Source organism: Cajanus cajan, chromosome 3 (assembly GCF_000230855.2).
Source record: "Cajanus cajan strain Asha chromosome 3, NIPB_CcT2T_4, whole genome shotgun sequence".
NCBI classification, from domain to species: Eukaryota; Viridiplantae; Streptophyta; class Magnoliopsida; order Fabales; family Fabaceae; genus Cajanus; species Cajanus cajan.
Window position 1 is genome coordinate 4,886,549 of NC_138519.1, and position 15,748 is coordinate 4,902,296.

At 33.2% G+C, this 15,748-nt stretch overlaps 1 long non-coding RNA gene across 1 annotated transcript; it reads right to left on the minus strand.

Moving 5' to 3' along the window:
* Positions 1-9,008: 9,008 nt before the first annotated feature.
* LOC145955472 (uncharacterized) lies at positions 9,009-10,611 on the minus strand. Its single transcript, XR_014432090.1, has 2 exons — positions 10,289-10,611; positions 9,009-9,268 (listed from the first exon to the last, which is right to left on the minus strand). It is a non-coding gene; the product is annotated as an uncharacterized LOC145955472 (long non-coding RNA).
* Positions 10,612-15,748: the final 5,137 nt, after the last annotated feature.

The following is a 15,748-nucleotide window of genomic DNA, read 5'->3' on the forward strand; positions in this document are numbered from 1 at the left end:
ATATATATATATATATATATAGTGACAAATATTTTGGACCTCTTTTTTGGCATTTTTTTTTGCAAAGATAATTTAATATTTTCTAAAATAATTATTATGAGATTTGTAGTGATGATTATTGTGAATTTCCTTCTAATTTGATTATTACAAAAGAGAGTATTAAACAATTTAAAAAAAAATTGAGCATGATAGTTATTTTGTAGTCTTTAAATTGTTATTGTAGTCTTTAAAATTAGAAAATCAGTAAAATTAATAAAATGTTGAATAAGTTTATGAAACTATAAATTAATAATAAAATTAGTCAAAATAATTAGGTAAATTATTCATAGTATTTATAAATTAAATTTAGAGAAAGTAAATAAATTGCATAACTACTTTTTGGAACCTAAATTGTTTTGAAATGAAGTGGATATAAACGAGTGATAGCTATTTTGAATCTCTTTCTTAATTAATTTTTACAAAGATTTTAGTAATGATAATTATGGATATTCTTTTTGTTTAGTTATATTGAAAATCTTCTTATATGTTAAATTTTTTTTTGACATGATAAGTTAATCATTTTAAAGTCCCAATTTGATTATTGTGAAAACTAGGTTGGTAGTAATAACTATTCTAGATTTTATTGTTATTTGTAGTGATAACAAAATTAGTTTTAAAATAATTAGGTAAATTATTAATAATCTTTATAAATTATATTTAGAGAAAGTAAATAAATTATGGATAATATTTTTGAAAATAAATAAGTTATGTAACTATTTTTTAAAAAGAATAAATTATCTAATTATTATTAAGATGAAGTAAATATATAATATACTTGCATCATTTGATTTACATGATAGAAATAAACTTATCCTTGGATGTTGTTTTCTTCCGCAGCCCATCATTGAAATTCAAACTGAATTCTGAAGGTTTGGTGACTCACTTGCTCACTAAGTTTTGATTCTTTTCTCATGCAATCATCCACCCTTTAAGGAAATATTTAATATATGTAATATAAATAGGATGTAATAAAAATAGTTATTAAGAAGGTTCAAAATTGGTTGATTGTAGGGGTGTTCTTGGATCGGTTTTTTCAAAAAACCGATCCAAACCGAACCGAACCGTTTTATAAAAGTGGATCGGTTAACCGATCCATTTTTTATAAAGTGGATCGGTTTGGTTTTTTTAAAATATGGATCGGTTTTTTTGAAATTGGATCGCTTCGGTGCGATGCAGTTATCCACTTTTTTACTCATATATGGATCGGTTTTTTTTAGAAAACCAAACCGAACCGAACCGATTCATTTTGTAAAAATGGATCGGATAACTGAACCGGTTTTATAAAGTTGTTCGGTTCGGATTTTTTTTCAAAATGGATCGGATTTTTCAATATGGATCGGATCGGTTATGGATCGGTTCGGATCAATTTGGATTTTTTGCACACCCCTAGTTGATTGGATACACAAACCGTTTCAAATTTACCGGTTCATTTGAATTCTTTTATATTTCTTGTATGAAATTATATAATATAATATATATATATATATATAATGGCTAATTTATTCACTTTTAGGTTGATGATTTTATGTATTAGTAATTAGTAATATAGTAAATTGATCATAATGCGCTACATACTTAAAACTATTTTTTTTCTTTAACCCTTGATTAATAATTAACACAAAATATTAATGACATTAAATATTTAATATATATATATATATATATATATATATATATATATATATTATCTAGTTATTGGCAAACATAAAGTTAGTGACAATATTTTGGACCTCTTTTTTGGTATTTTTTTTATTGTAAGTATAATTTAATATTTTCTAAAATAATTATTATGAGATTTGTAGTGATGATGATTCTGAATTTCCTTCTAATTTGATTATTACAAAAGAGAGTATTAAATGATTTTTTAAAAAATAAATTGATAGTTCTTTTGTAGTCTTTATGTGACACCCTCTACCCCATTATTAATATACAACAAATGTAACAATAAAATATTTCTTTTCTTCTTTTTGGGTAAATAAAATCTTTCATAGTTGACAAATATTTCAAATATCACAAGGTAGAAGATTCACATTCGTAACTCATAAATCATAACTACAGTGTAAAAGAATTATAAAAGAAAAGAAGTTAAGATTTTCAATACAATTTAGTGAAAAACAAGAAATCATATATATACAAATAATAATAAAGGAAATATAAATTAACTCCAGTAAAGGTGGCAGTGCCTCCTGGTTAGGAATCAATTTATATTTTCCAAATCATGTAATAAAATATAAATAAAGATATTCATTCTGGTCTTTTATCAAGAACGTTCAAATTACAATTCTTAACATACATTTTCCTTAAATTATAAACTTTATCTACGTTATCTCTTCGTTAGAAATTACAAAGAAGAGAAACTAAAGTTATTAAAACAATAACATATTAAACTAAAATAACTATGCCCCGATGTCACATCCTATCAGAGCATGCCCAATTGAAGCTTTTAAGCCTCATCACCAACATCCTCATGATGCTGATCATCTGCAACACAATTTAAAACATATACAAAAACAACAAGGGAGTGAGAAACATCTCACTCAGTTTCAGGTGCAGAAATAACTGCTAGATAGCACACACACACACACAACATATATAAGTCACATGTAAACAATACATAAATAGTCAATATCACATATATATACTCATTTATCATGCTTATGATGTCATGGACTCAACTCATAAATGCATGCATGTGGCGCCATACGGAAGATTCACAATTCATCGTTGGTGACCCTAAGGTACACCTGGTTACATCACTGGTGACCCTAAGGTACACCTTGTTAGCATGTTACATCGTGGGTGACCCTAAGGTACACCTTGTTAGTCGTGGGTGACCATAAGGTACACCTTGTTAGCATGTTACATCGTGGGTGACCATAAAGTACACCTTGTTAGTCGTGGGTATGCGGCCTCAGCGGCACACCTGAAGTAATATATGCATATGATGCATGTCATACATTCATAATCTCATGGACTCAACATTTAACTTATTACATAATTTCATTTAGTACATCATATCATTATTTGTCATAGTATCATAATCATAGTTTGTCTCAATAGTCCATTCTTAGGTCTCATGTCATTTGTCCATATTTCACATGGTCATGTCATCAATACTCCTCATAAGGTCCGCATAGGTATTCACAGAGAGCATTCTTGTTCATATTAAAACTCATTTATTATTAACATTAATTTCATACTCATTTATTACTTTCAACAAAGAACAAAGTATAATAAATAGAAAATCGGACAGAACAACAGCACCTTTAACAAAAAAGGAGTAGAGTAAATAGAAAATCAAACAGAACAACGGCACCTTCAACAAACAACAAAGTAAAGTAAATAGAAAATCAAACAGAACAACGGCATCCTCAACAGGGAACAAAATAGAGTAAATAGAAAATCAGATAGAACAACGGCAAGGGATTGGGGGCCAATCCGACAAACAACTATCCAACAATTATCCCCACACCCCTGAGCGAGGTTCTCACTCCCCCCCTTACCTGGATAGGCGGAGTTGGAACTTGGGCAGGACCTCCTCCTCTGGATCCCCTCTTTCTTTTCCTTTTCTCTCTCTTTCTCTCTCTCTCTTCTCTTTCTCTCTCTAGGATTTCACTTCTTCTCTGTATAAAAATTTTCACCCCCTGCCCTATTTATAGGCAAACTGGTGTACCCGGAACGGCCCGTATTGAATTCGGAACGGCCCGTTCCGGATCCTTCGAATTTGTGCAAATTTCTCAACTGGAACGGCCCGTTCCAAAATCGGAACGGCCCGTTCCCAAAAAGCAGAACGGCCCGTTCTAAAACCAGAACGGCCCGTTCTTAATCTCAGCAGAACGGCTCGTTCTCCATCCGGAACGGCCCGTTCTCCATACCAGAACGGCCCGTTCCAGGCCCGTTCTGGGACTACAAAAACCTCACATTTTCAACATTTGGAACGGCCCGTTCCACTTTTGGAACGGCCCGTTCCGAAACCCAAAATATCCCTATAATTTTATTAAAATTACGAAAATGCCATTAACAAAAATAATAATAATAAAGATTTGGGTGTTACAATTCTCCCCTCCTTTTAGAAATTTCGTCCCCGAAATTTACCTGAAAACAGAAATGGATGAGCTTCTCGCATCTTGCTTTCTAATTCCCATGTAGCACTTTCTTCAATATTTCCTCCCCAAACGACCTTAACCAAAGGGATTTCCTTTCCTCTTAGTTGTTTCACTCTCGTGTCATCAATCCTTAGAGGAACCGTTTCATAAGTAAGATTATCCTTCAACTGAATGTTGTCAGACTCAATGATATGGGAAGGATCATGGACATACTTTCTGAGTTGGGAAACATGAAAGACACTATGGAGATTTGAAAGAGATGGAGGCAAAGCAATTTGATAGGCCACTTCACCGATTCTTTTAAGAATTTGATAAGGACCAATGAAACGTGGAGTAAGCTTACGGGATTTCAGTGCTCTGCCTACTCCTGTCCAAGGAGTGACTTTAAGGAATACATGATCACCTTCTTTAAACTTAAGGTCTTTTCTCCTCTTGTCATTATAACTCTTTTGCCTACTCTGAGTTGCTCTCATCTTCTCTTGGATCATCTTAACCTGTTCAGTAGTTTGTTGAACTATCTCAGGTCCTAACATGACATTCTCTCCAGGTTCTACCCAACATAAAGGTGTTCTACATCTCCTACCATACAGAGCCTCATATGGTGCCATCCCAATACTAGAATGGTAGCTATTATTGTAGGTAAATTCTATCAAAGGTAGGAAACTATCCCAACTACCCCCACGTTCTAAGATGCAAGCCCTCAACAAGTCTTCCAAAGATTGTATGGTTCTCTCAGTTTGGCCATCTGTTTGGGGATGGTAAGCTGAACTCAATCTAAGCTTAGTGCCTAAAGCCTTATGCAAACTCTCCCAAAATCTAGAGGTGAACCTAGGATCTCTATCAGACACAATACTAGTAGGAACTCCATGCAACCTCACGATCTCACTGATGTACAACTTGGTTAACCTCTCCAAAGAGTACCTAATATTAATGGGAATAAAATGGGCAGACTTAGTCAATCTATCCACAATGACCCACATAGCATCCAAGTTCTTCACAGTCTTAGGTAACCCAACTACAAAATCCATAGAGATGCTATCCCACTTCCACACAGGCACATCTAAAGGTTGCATCAAACCTGAAGGTTTTTGGTGTTCTACCTTAGCTTTCTGACATACTAAGCAAGCATACACAAATTCCTCCACTTCCCTCTTCATCTTAGGCCACCAAAACATCTTCTTAAGGTCTTGGTACATCTTAGTGGCTCCTGGATGGATACTAAGGATACTCTTATGACCTTCTTCCAGGATTGCTCTCTTAAGTTCTGGCACACTAGGAATGCACAACCTATCCTTAAATCTTAAAACTCCATCCACTCCAATTCTAAACTCACTTTTCACACCTTGATTCAACTTCTCTACCCGACCCAATAAGAAAGGATCCATCTTCTGACCTTCTCTAATCTCATCTATCAAGCTATTAGTCACTCTTAAAGCTCCCAACTTAATACTCTTAGAGGTCAACTCACACCCTAAGCTCATATCCCTAAACTCCTCAATCATTTGCATTTCCCTAATCATCAAGGAAGACATTCTCAAAGATTTTCTACTCAAAGCATCAGCTACAACATTAGCCTTGCCAGGGTGATAATTTAATTGAAAGTCATAATCCTTAAGAAACTCTAACCATCTCCTCTGCCTCATATTCAATTCCTTTTGGTCAAACAAGTACTTAAGGCTTTTATGGTCACTAAAAACCTCAAATCTAGACCCAAACAAGTAATGTCTCCACAACTTGAGCACAAAAACTATTGCAGCTAACTCAAGGTCATGGGTAGGATAGTTTTGCTCATGAATTTTAAGTTGTCTTGAAGCATAGGCTACTACCTTACCCTCCTGCATAAGTACTCCTCCTAAACCCAATTTAGAAGCATCACAAAATACCTCAAAAGTCTTACTAGGATCAGGTAATACTAACACAGGAGCACTAGTTAATCTCCTCTTAAGCTCTTGAAAACTCTCCTGACACCTAGAATCCCACACAAAAGGTTGGTCTTTCTTCGTCAGCTTAGTCAAAGGAAGAGCTAGCCTAGAGAAATTCTCTATGAACCTTCTGTAATAACCAGCTAGTCCTAGGAAACTCCTAATCTCAAATACTGATTTAGGTGTTCTCCACTCTAACACAGCTTCTACCTTAGCAGGATCTACAGCTATTCCACCCTTGGATATCACATGTCCTAGAAAGTTCACACTATCCAACCAAAATTCACATTTTGACAATTTAGCATACAACTGTTTCTCCTTAAGGGTTTGAAGAACGATCCTAAGGTGCTCAACATGCTCTTCCCTAGTCTTGGAATACACTAGGATATCATCTATGAAGACCACTACAAATCTATCCAAGTAAGGGTGAAAGATCCTATTCATGTAGTCCATAAAAACACCAGGTGCATTAGTCACACCAAAAGGCATAACTAAATACTCATAGTGCCCATAGCGGGTTCTAAAGGCAGTCTTAGGAACATCCTCAGCTCTCACTCTAATCTGATGGTATCCTGACCTTAAATCTATCTTACTGAACACACAAGCTCCAACTAGTTGATCCATAAGGTCATCTATCCTAGGCAAAGGATACTTATTCTTAATGGTCACTTTATTCAGTTGCTTATAGTCTACGCACAACCTCATGCTCCCATCTTTCTTCTTAACCAACAAAACAGGCACTCCCCAAGGCGAAACACTAGGCCTAATGAATTGTTTTCCTTGTAATTCCTCTATTTGTTTCTTAAGCTCAACTAACTCTGTTGGGGACATCCTATAAGTGCTATAGATATAGGTGGGGTACCTGGTACTAAGTCTATGCTAAACTCACTCTCTCTCTCAGGTGGTAAACTAGACACATCCTTAGGAAATACTTCTGGAAATTCTCTCACTAAGGGAATCTCATCTAGCTTACTATCAGTCTCAAGTGTTAAAGAAGCTAAGATCATGTACACTCTTTCATTGTCTTTTAAACAAGTTTCAATGTCAGCAGCACTAAGAAATTCCATACTCTTACATTCACCAAAGGAAATAGATTTCTCAAAGCAGTTTAAAAGGACATGGTGAGAAGATAACCAATCCATGCCAAGAATTACATCTAATTGACTAAGAGGCAAACAAATTAAGTCAACTAGAAACTGCTTATCAGAAACTGTCAAAGGACATTTCAAACACACTAGGGATGTAGTCACAGGACCATTAGTAGGGGTTTCAACAACTAGATCAAAATCTAACAAAGACACAGGCAAATTCAATTTTTGGACACAAGAGACAGAAATAAAGGAATGAGTTGCACCAGAATCAAATAGTACAACAAAAGGAGTCTCAGCTATGAAACAAGTACCTTGTATCAAATTTTCTGACCGAGAAGCTTCAGCACCACTAAGAGCAAATACTCTCCCTACAGTCTTTGGACGCTCAATTTGCGAACCCGATCCAATAACACGTGTTCTTCGTGGTTCAGGACATTGGGTGCTGATGTGACCCTTGCCACTGCAATTGAAGCAGGTAATCTCCTTGTCAAGACACTCAGACTGATTATGACCAACACGTCCACACTTCCCACATCTTCCTGAAGGAGTGGACACAGACCCTCCAACACTTCCAGTAGCACTAACAGTGGATCCTCTAGTAAACAACTTACTTTTATTAGCAGCAGCTTTACTCCCTTGAAATCTATTAGAAGCGAAGTAAGGCTTACTCCTTCCCGAAGTACTAGAACTCACAGCACGGATAGGACCTCCAACTCCTTTATAAAAAGCAGCACGAGCACGGTTGTCATGATCATAAATGCTGCACTTATTGACCAGAGTGGGAAAGTGATATATCTCCTGATAGTTAATTGCAGTTTTCACTTCAGGACGCAGACCATTTACAAATTTTATGCATTTAGCTCTTTCACCACCCTCACCATGGTAGTGTGTGCAATAACGAACCAAAGCATCAAATTTGGCAGCATACACAGCCACTGTGTCGTTCCCTTGATTCAGCTCAAGGAATTCCATTTCTTTCCGACTTCTCACATCATCCGGGAAATACTTCTCAAGAAAGACCTTCTTGAAGTTGTCCCAATTCAAGTGCACCCCTCCATCAATCATCCTCCGAAGTGCTCCTTCCCACCAAAAGTGAGCATCAGCAGTCAACATGAATGTGGCCAACTTCACCTTCTGAGCGATGGGACAATCCATAACATTGAAAATTTTCTCTATTTCTGTTAGCCAATTCATAGCAGCATCTGGGTCATATCCTCCTTTAAAGGTAGGTGGGTGATTTCGTTGAAATTGCTCCAACCAGTTAGGAGTAACTTCAGTCCTATTGTTATTATTCATAGCTTGTGCTAATGCTTGAAGAGCATCGGCAATCGCACGATCATTTCTACCAGCCATAGTCTAAGAAAATAATACAATCAATAAACATAATCAATCATCATACTAGCATACCAACAAGTTTAACAATCAGTTTAGTCCATCATTCATGTACCAAATAAACATAATAAATCAAGTAAGCATAGTAAACTCATAACACACGGTCGATTAGATCGACCTGCTCTGATACCACTAAATGTGACACCCTCTACCCCATTATTAATATACAACAAATGTAACAATAAAATATTTCTTTTCTTCTTTTTGGGTAAATAAAATCTTTCATAGTTGACAAATATTTCAAATATCACAAGGTAGAAGATTCACATTCGTAACTCATAAATCATAACTACAGTGTAAAAGAATTATAAAAGTAAAGAAGTTAAGATTTTCAATACAATTTAGTGAAAAACAAGAAATCATATATATACAAATAATAATAAAGGAAATATAAATTAACTCCAGTAAAGGTGGCAGTGCCTCCTGGTTAGGAATCAATTTATATTTTCCAAATCATGTAATAAAATATAAATAAAGATATTCATTCTGGTCTTTTATCAAGAACGTTCAAATTACAATTCTTAACATACATTTTCCTTAAATTATAAACTTTATCTACGTTATCTCTTCGTTAGAAATTACAAAGAAGAGAAACTAAAGTTATTAAAACAATAACATATTAAACTAAAATAACTATGCCCCGATGTCACATCCTATCAGAGCATGCCCAATTGAAGCTTTTAAGCCTCATCACCAACATCCTCATGATGCTGATCATCTGCAACACATTTTAAAACATATACAAAAACAACAAGGGAGTGAGAAACATCTCACTCAGTTTCAGGTGCAGAAATAACTGCTAGATAGCACACACACACACAACATATATAAGTCACATGTAAACAATACATAAATAGTCAATATCACATATATATACTCATTTATCATGCTTATGATGTCATGGACTCAACTCATAAATGCATGCATGTGGCGCCATACGGAAGATTCACAATTCATCGTTGGTGACCCTAAGGTACACCTGGTTACATCACTGGTGACCCTAAGGTACACCTTGTTAGCATGTTACATCGTGGGTGACCCTAAGGTACACCTTGTTAGTCGTGGGTGACCATAAGGTACACCTTGTTAGCATGTTACATCGTGGGTGACCATAAAGTACACCTTGTTAGTCGTGGGTATGCGGCCTCAGCGGCACACCTGGAGTAATATATGCATATGATGCATGTCATACATTCATAATCTCATGGACTCAACATTTAACTTATTACATAATTTCATTTAGTACATCATATCATTATTTGTCATAGTATCATAATCATAGTTTGTCTCAATAGTCCATTCTTAGGTCTCATGTCATTTGTCCATATTTCACATGGTCATGTCATCAATACTCCTCATAAGGTCCGCATAGGTATTCACAGAGAGCATTCTTGTTCATATTAAAACTCATTTATTATTAACATTAATTTCATACTCATTTATTACTTTCAACAAAGAACAAAGTATAATAAATAGAAAATCGGACAGAACAACAGCACCTTTAACAAAAAAGGAGTAGAGTAAATAGAAAATCAAACAGAACAACGGCACCTTCAACAAACAACAAAGTAAAGTAAATAGAAAATCAAACAGAACAACGGCATCCTCAATAGGGAACAAAATAGAGTAAATAGAAAATCAGACAGAACAACGGCAAGGGATTGGGGGCCAATCCGACAAACAACTATCCAACAATTATCCCCACACCCCTGAGCGAGGTTCTCACTCCCCCCCTTACCTGGATAGGCGGAGTTGGAACTTGGGCAGGACCTCCTCCTCTGGATCCCCTCTTTCTTTTCCTTTTCTCTCTCTTTCTCTCTCTCTCTCTTCTCTTTCTCTCTCTAGGATTTCACTTCTTCTCTGTATAAAAATTTTCACCCCCCTGCCCTATTTATAGGCAAACTGGTGTACCCGGAACGGCCCGTATTGAATTCGGAACGGCCCGTTCCGGATCCTTCGAATTTGTGCAAATTTCTCAACTGGAACGGCCCGTTCCAAAATCGGAACGGCCCGTTCCCAAAAAGCAGAACGGCCCGTTCTAAAACCAGAACGGCCCGTTCTTAATCTCAGCAGAACGGCTCGTTCTCCATCCGGAACGGCCCGTTCTCCATACCAGAACGGCCCGTTCCAGGCCCGTTCTGGGACTACAAAAACCTCACATTTTCAACATTTGGAACGGCCCGTTCCACTTTTGGAACGGCCCGTTCCGAAACCCGAAATATCCCTATAACTTTATTAAAATTACGAAAATGCCATTAACAAAAATAATAATAATAAAGATTTGGGTGTTACACTTTAAATTGTTATTATAGTCTTTAAATTTAGAAAATCGCTAAAATTAATAAAATGTTTAATAAGTTTATGAAACTATAAATTAATAATAAGATTAGTCTTAAAATAATTAAGTAAATTATTAATAGTATTTATAAATTAAATTTAGAGAAAGTAAACAAATTACATAACTACTTTTTGGAGGGAATAAATTACCTAACTAGTTTTGAGATGAAGTGGATATAAATGAGTGATAACTATTTTGGATCTCTTTCCTAATTAATTTTTACAAATTTTTTCGTGATGACAATGGATATTCTTTTTGTTTAGTTATATTGAAAATTTTCTTATATGTTAGTAAACTTATTTTTACACGATAAGTTAATCATTTTAAAGTCCCAGTTTGATAATTGTGAAAACTAGGTTGGTAGTAATAACTATTCTAGAATTTATTGTTATTTGTAGTGATAATAAAATGTTTTAAAATAATTAAGTAAATTATTAATAATCTTTATAAATTATATTAAGAGAAATTAAATAAATTAAAGATAAAAATTTTAAAAATAAGTAAGTTATGTAATTACATTTTGAAAATAATAAACTATATATCTAACTACAGATGAAGTGAATATACGATATAAATAAATAAATCACAAGAAGACACGATAGCTACATCTTTTTATTTTTACAAGATAGAAACTAACTTGCTCACTAAGTTTGGATTCTTTTCGCATGCATTCATCCTTTAAGGGTTCTTTCATTTTTACCTTTTTGTCCGGGGGTTACTGTTTAGAGTTTACGGTTTAAGGTTTACATGATAAATTAATCATTTTAAAGTTCTAATTTGATTATTGTGAAAATTAGGTTGGTAGTAATAACTATTCTAGATTTATTCTAGATTTTATTGTTATTTGTAGTGCTAACAAAATTAGTTTTAAAATAATTAGGTAAATTATTAATAATCTTTATAAATTATATTTAGAGAAAGTAAATAAATTATGGATAATATTTTTAAAAGTAAATAAGTTATGTAACTAATTTTTAAAGAGAATAAATTATCTAACTACTATTGAGATGAAGTAAATATATAATATAAGTAAATTATTAATAGTCTTTATAAATTAAATTTAGAGAGAGTAAATAAATTGCATAACTACTTTTTGGAGAGAATAAACTACATAACTAATTTTGAAATGAAGTGGATATAAATGAGTGATAGTTATTTTGAATCTCTTTCTTAATTAATTTTTACAAAGATTTTAGTGATGACAATTATGGATATTTTTTTGTTTAGTTATATTGAAAATATTCGTATATGTTAAACTTATTTTATTTTACATGATAAGTTAATCATTTTAAAGTCCTAATTTGATTATTGTGAAATTTAGGTTGGTAGTAATAACTATTCTGGATTTTATTGTTATTTGTAGTGATAACAAAATTAGCTTTAAAATAATTAGGTAAATTATTAATAATCTTTATAAATTATATTTAGAGAAAGTAAATAAATTATGGATAATATTTTTAAAAATAAATAAGTTATGTAACTACTTTTTAAAAAGAATAAATTATATATCTAATTATTATTGAGATGAAGTAAATATATAATATATATACTTGCATCATTTGATTTACAAGATAGAAATAAACTTATCCTTGAACGTTGTTTTCTTCCGCAGTCAATCATTGAAATTGAAACGCTGAATTCTGAAGGTTTGGTGACTCACTTGCTCACTAAGGTTTGATTCTTTTCTCATGCAATCATCCACCTTTTAAGGGTTCCTTCTTCTTTTACCTTTTTGTTTGGGATGGATATTCAACTCATTGGAATCTTCAGCAACATACGGAGTCAACAAATTCAAATTGAAGTGTTATGGCGGTAAAGGTTTTTCCAACATGTAACTTGTTGGCTACGAGAACACCATCACCCTTCTCCTCCAATGATGAGAGAAACATGGTCAATGTTTCTAAAAATTCATCAGGAACCATATGTAAATATTGGTTAAATGGAAACTGCACATTCGGTGATGAGTGTCGGTATTTACATTCGATTAACACGGATGGCATGACATTTCATTTGCCCAAAGCTTTCAAGAAGGAGAATTCAAGACCCATGAGATTAATTTGGTGGACAGCACCTCCTGTATATTTTGCTAAGATTAACTGCGACGGAGCCTTTACTATTCATGGAAATAAAGCGAGTGCAGGAGGGGTTGTGAGAAATTGGGAGGGTAGATTCATTTTTGGCTTCTCCAGTGCCTTGAGTAGTTGCTCAGTAGTAGAAGCTGAATTATGGGCAATAAAGATTGGGATGGAAATTGCGATATCAAGGCGATTCACTAATTTGATAGTGGAGAGTGATTCCCTTATTGCTATTGATCTCATCAACCTAAGTCTCCCCTCTAAACACCAGGCCCTTGTCTCTTCAATCACTCAGATGGCTAGTATGGTTAATCATGTTAGTTGGAATCACGTGTTCAGAGAAATTAACTCGGTAGCGGATAGTTTTGCCAAACATGGGTTATCATTGTCTCAAGACCAAGGTGTTAAAGTTTTTCAAGTTCCTCCCTATTTCAGTGTGGCTCCTCTGTGGACAGATAAAGCTGGAAAAGTATACTGCCGATAGTTTTGTACCTTTTTTGGCAATGATAATGAGATATTAATTGGAGCAAAGGTAACTATATATTAGTAATTACAAACATTAATTTGTTCTTTGATCGGAATTCCTTCTCTTACTTTTTAGATATTTCTTTCTGGGCTTTTAGTAATACGTGTATGATTATTTTATTTGCAGGATGGTGTCATTGTTGCATGGCTCTAAAAGCTAACTCTCCTTTTCAACCGGCTGCATCACTCTAAATCTGCATGTGGTTTGATTCACTGTTGGATGCAAGATGCAAAGGCATGTCTATTTTAGTTAATATGGACATTTTGTTTTCTCCTTTTTAATTATATATTTATTGCTCCAAGTGAAATTCTTTTCAAAAGATACCTAATTTCATTCAACTACAATTTTGAACAAATTATCAGCTCTTGTTTTCTTCAGGTTTCGGACATGAATGGATATATTAGAATGTAAAATGTCAGTCAATGGTCATACTTTGTAGTCACTTCCATTATTTGCTGGGACAATTATTTGATGTCAAGTCCAAATGTAAGTAAACTACTTGATATCATTTGGTTGTATTTTCATTTGTAGAAACAACTTGATATTTCTAAAAATTCTCATAAAGTATTTATTTGTTAATTCAATGAATTGATATTTTTCATTTTCATTATAGGGTGTTATTGCATTTTCTGTTATGGGATGACCGGTTCAGAGAACAAAATCAATTCAGTTCTCTACATCGTAAGTAAAGTTGAATATACATGCACATTATTTTATTTTATTTTTCTTTCTGTAACATAACATGCTTCCTTGGTAATATTTGTGTTGGACAAATTTCTTGCATCGGCATCCCTTGATCGTGTGAAATTTTACAGAATTACAGAGAAGGGTAGTTTATTTGTAAGGAATGGTTGATGGCATCCTCTTGAAGAAGTACAGCCGTGTTCTTTTTCTTCACCAGAAGAAGCAGTGATGTTGTTCTCTTAAGTGTTCAAAACTTCCTATGGCATATGGTATGTGAAATGTGAAAATTGAAAAGCACCATGTTGTCTAAATTAAATGATCAATGCTTAGAAAATCATGTAACTATAAATTTTGAATTAGAACTTGAAGTGGATAATCCAAATTTATAACTTGTTATGATTGCTCTAATTTTATTAATTATAACAAAGCAGGGACTTTCATAATGTAATATAAGGATGATCTTTCATTGAATTTTATTACGGATAATAGCAACAAGAATGATATTGTTAATATTTACTTTTCATATATTGTGCCTTTGCATTTGATTTTTGACACTCCTTGTATTAAAGTCTAACTTTGTAATTAATAATAATATTCATTTTTTTTTCTTAAACAGAGAGAATTTCATGAAGCAGATTTGACATGGAGTGCAACAAGGAAAGTTAGAAGAAATGTAAACAAAGTAATGGTGTACCATAGTTGAAACTCTTGTATTAAAGGTGTACTCTTTTCCTCACTTGGTTTTTTATCCCTATAAGAACGTGAAAGGGTTTTTACCAAGGAGGTTTTTAATGAGGCACCCAAAGTATGAATAATAATACAAGAATGTTTCTAAATATATGAATTGTTCAAATTAAATAAAGACTTTCGTGCGCATGACAAGCGACTAAGAAAATGCCCAATACAAAGATTTTACTTTACCTAAGATATCTTACCCAAAGATGCACTTGATTAAAAAAGCACTTATAAAATGTATATTTACTTTAAGTAAGGTTTTCCTCGGTTGGACACATTTGATTAAAGATGTGTCTATAAAATGAGAATTTTAAGTTACATAAGAATTGTCTTCTAAGGACATACTCGTCAAAGGACATATTTGTTGAACGACGATATTACTCTAATAAGGAAATTCACTAATTTGATAGTTATAAGTAATATTTTGTAGTGATATAAAAGCATTATAACAAAAATACTTTGGTTGAAGGGATACTTCGGAATAGAGAAAGGGAAGATCAAAATTATAATTTTAACCTACAAAATAAAGATAATTAACCTTAGGTTAATGTGAATATTGCTTACAAATTTTAACTTGGAAGTTTTAGCTAAAATAGTTTTGAAGTAGAGACCAACAATATTTATTATATATATATATATATATATATATATATATATATATTAATTATATTATTTCCTGGTATTTTACTATAAACTAAATTTAATTTTTCCTTATTGCTATATTTTTATTTTGCATGGATTTCTTTGTTGGAATTTCAGGATATATAAATTCTTTAAATTATGATCAAATATACATAACAACTTTTTTTTCAATAATTTTGACAACTTTCTTAATTTAAA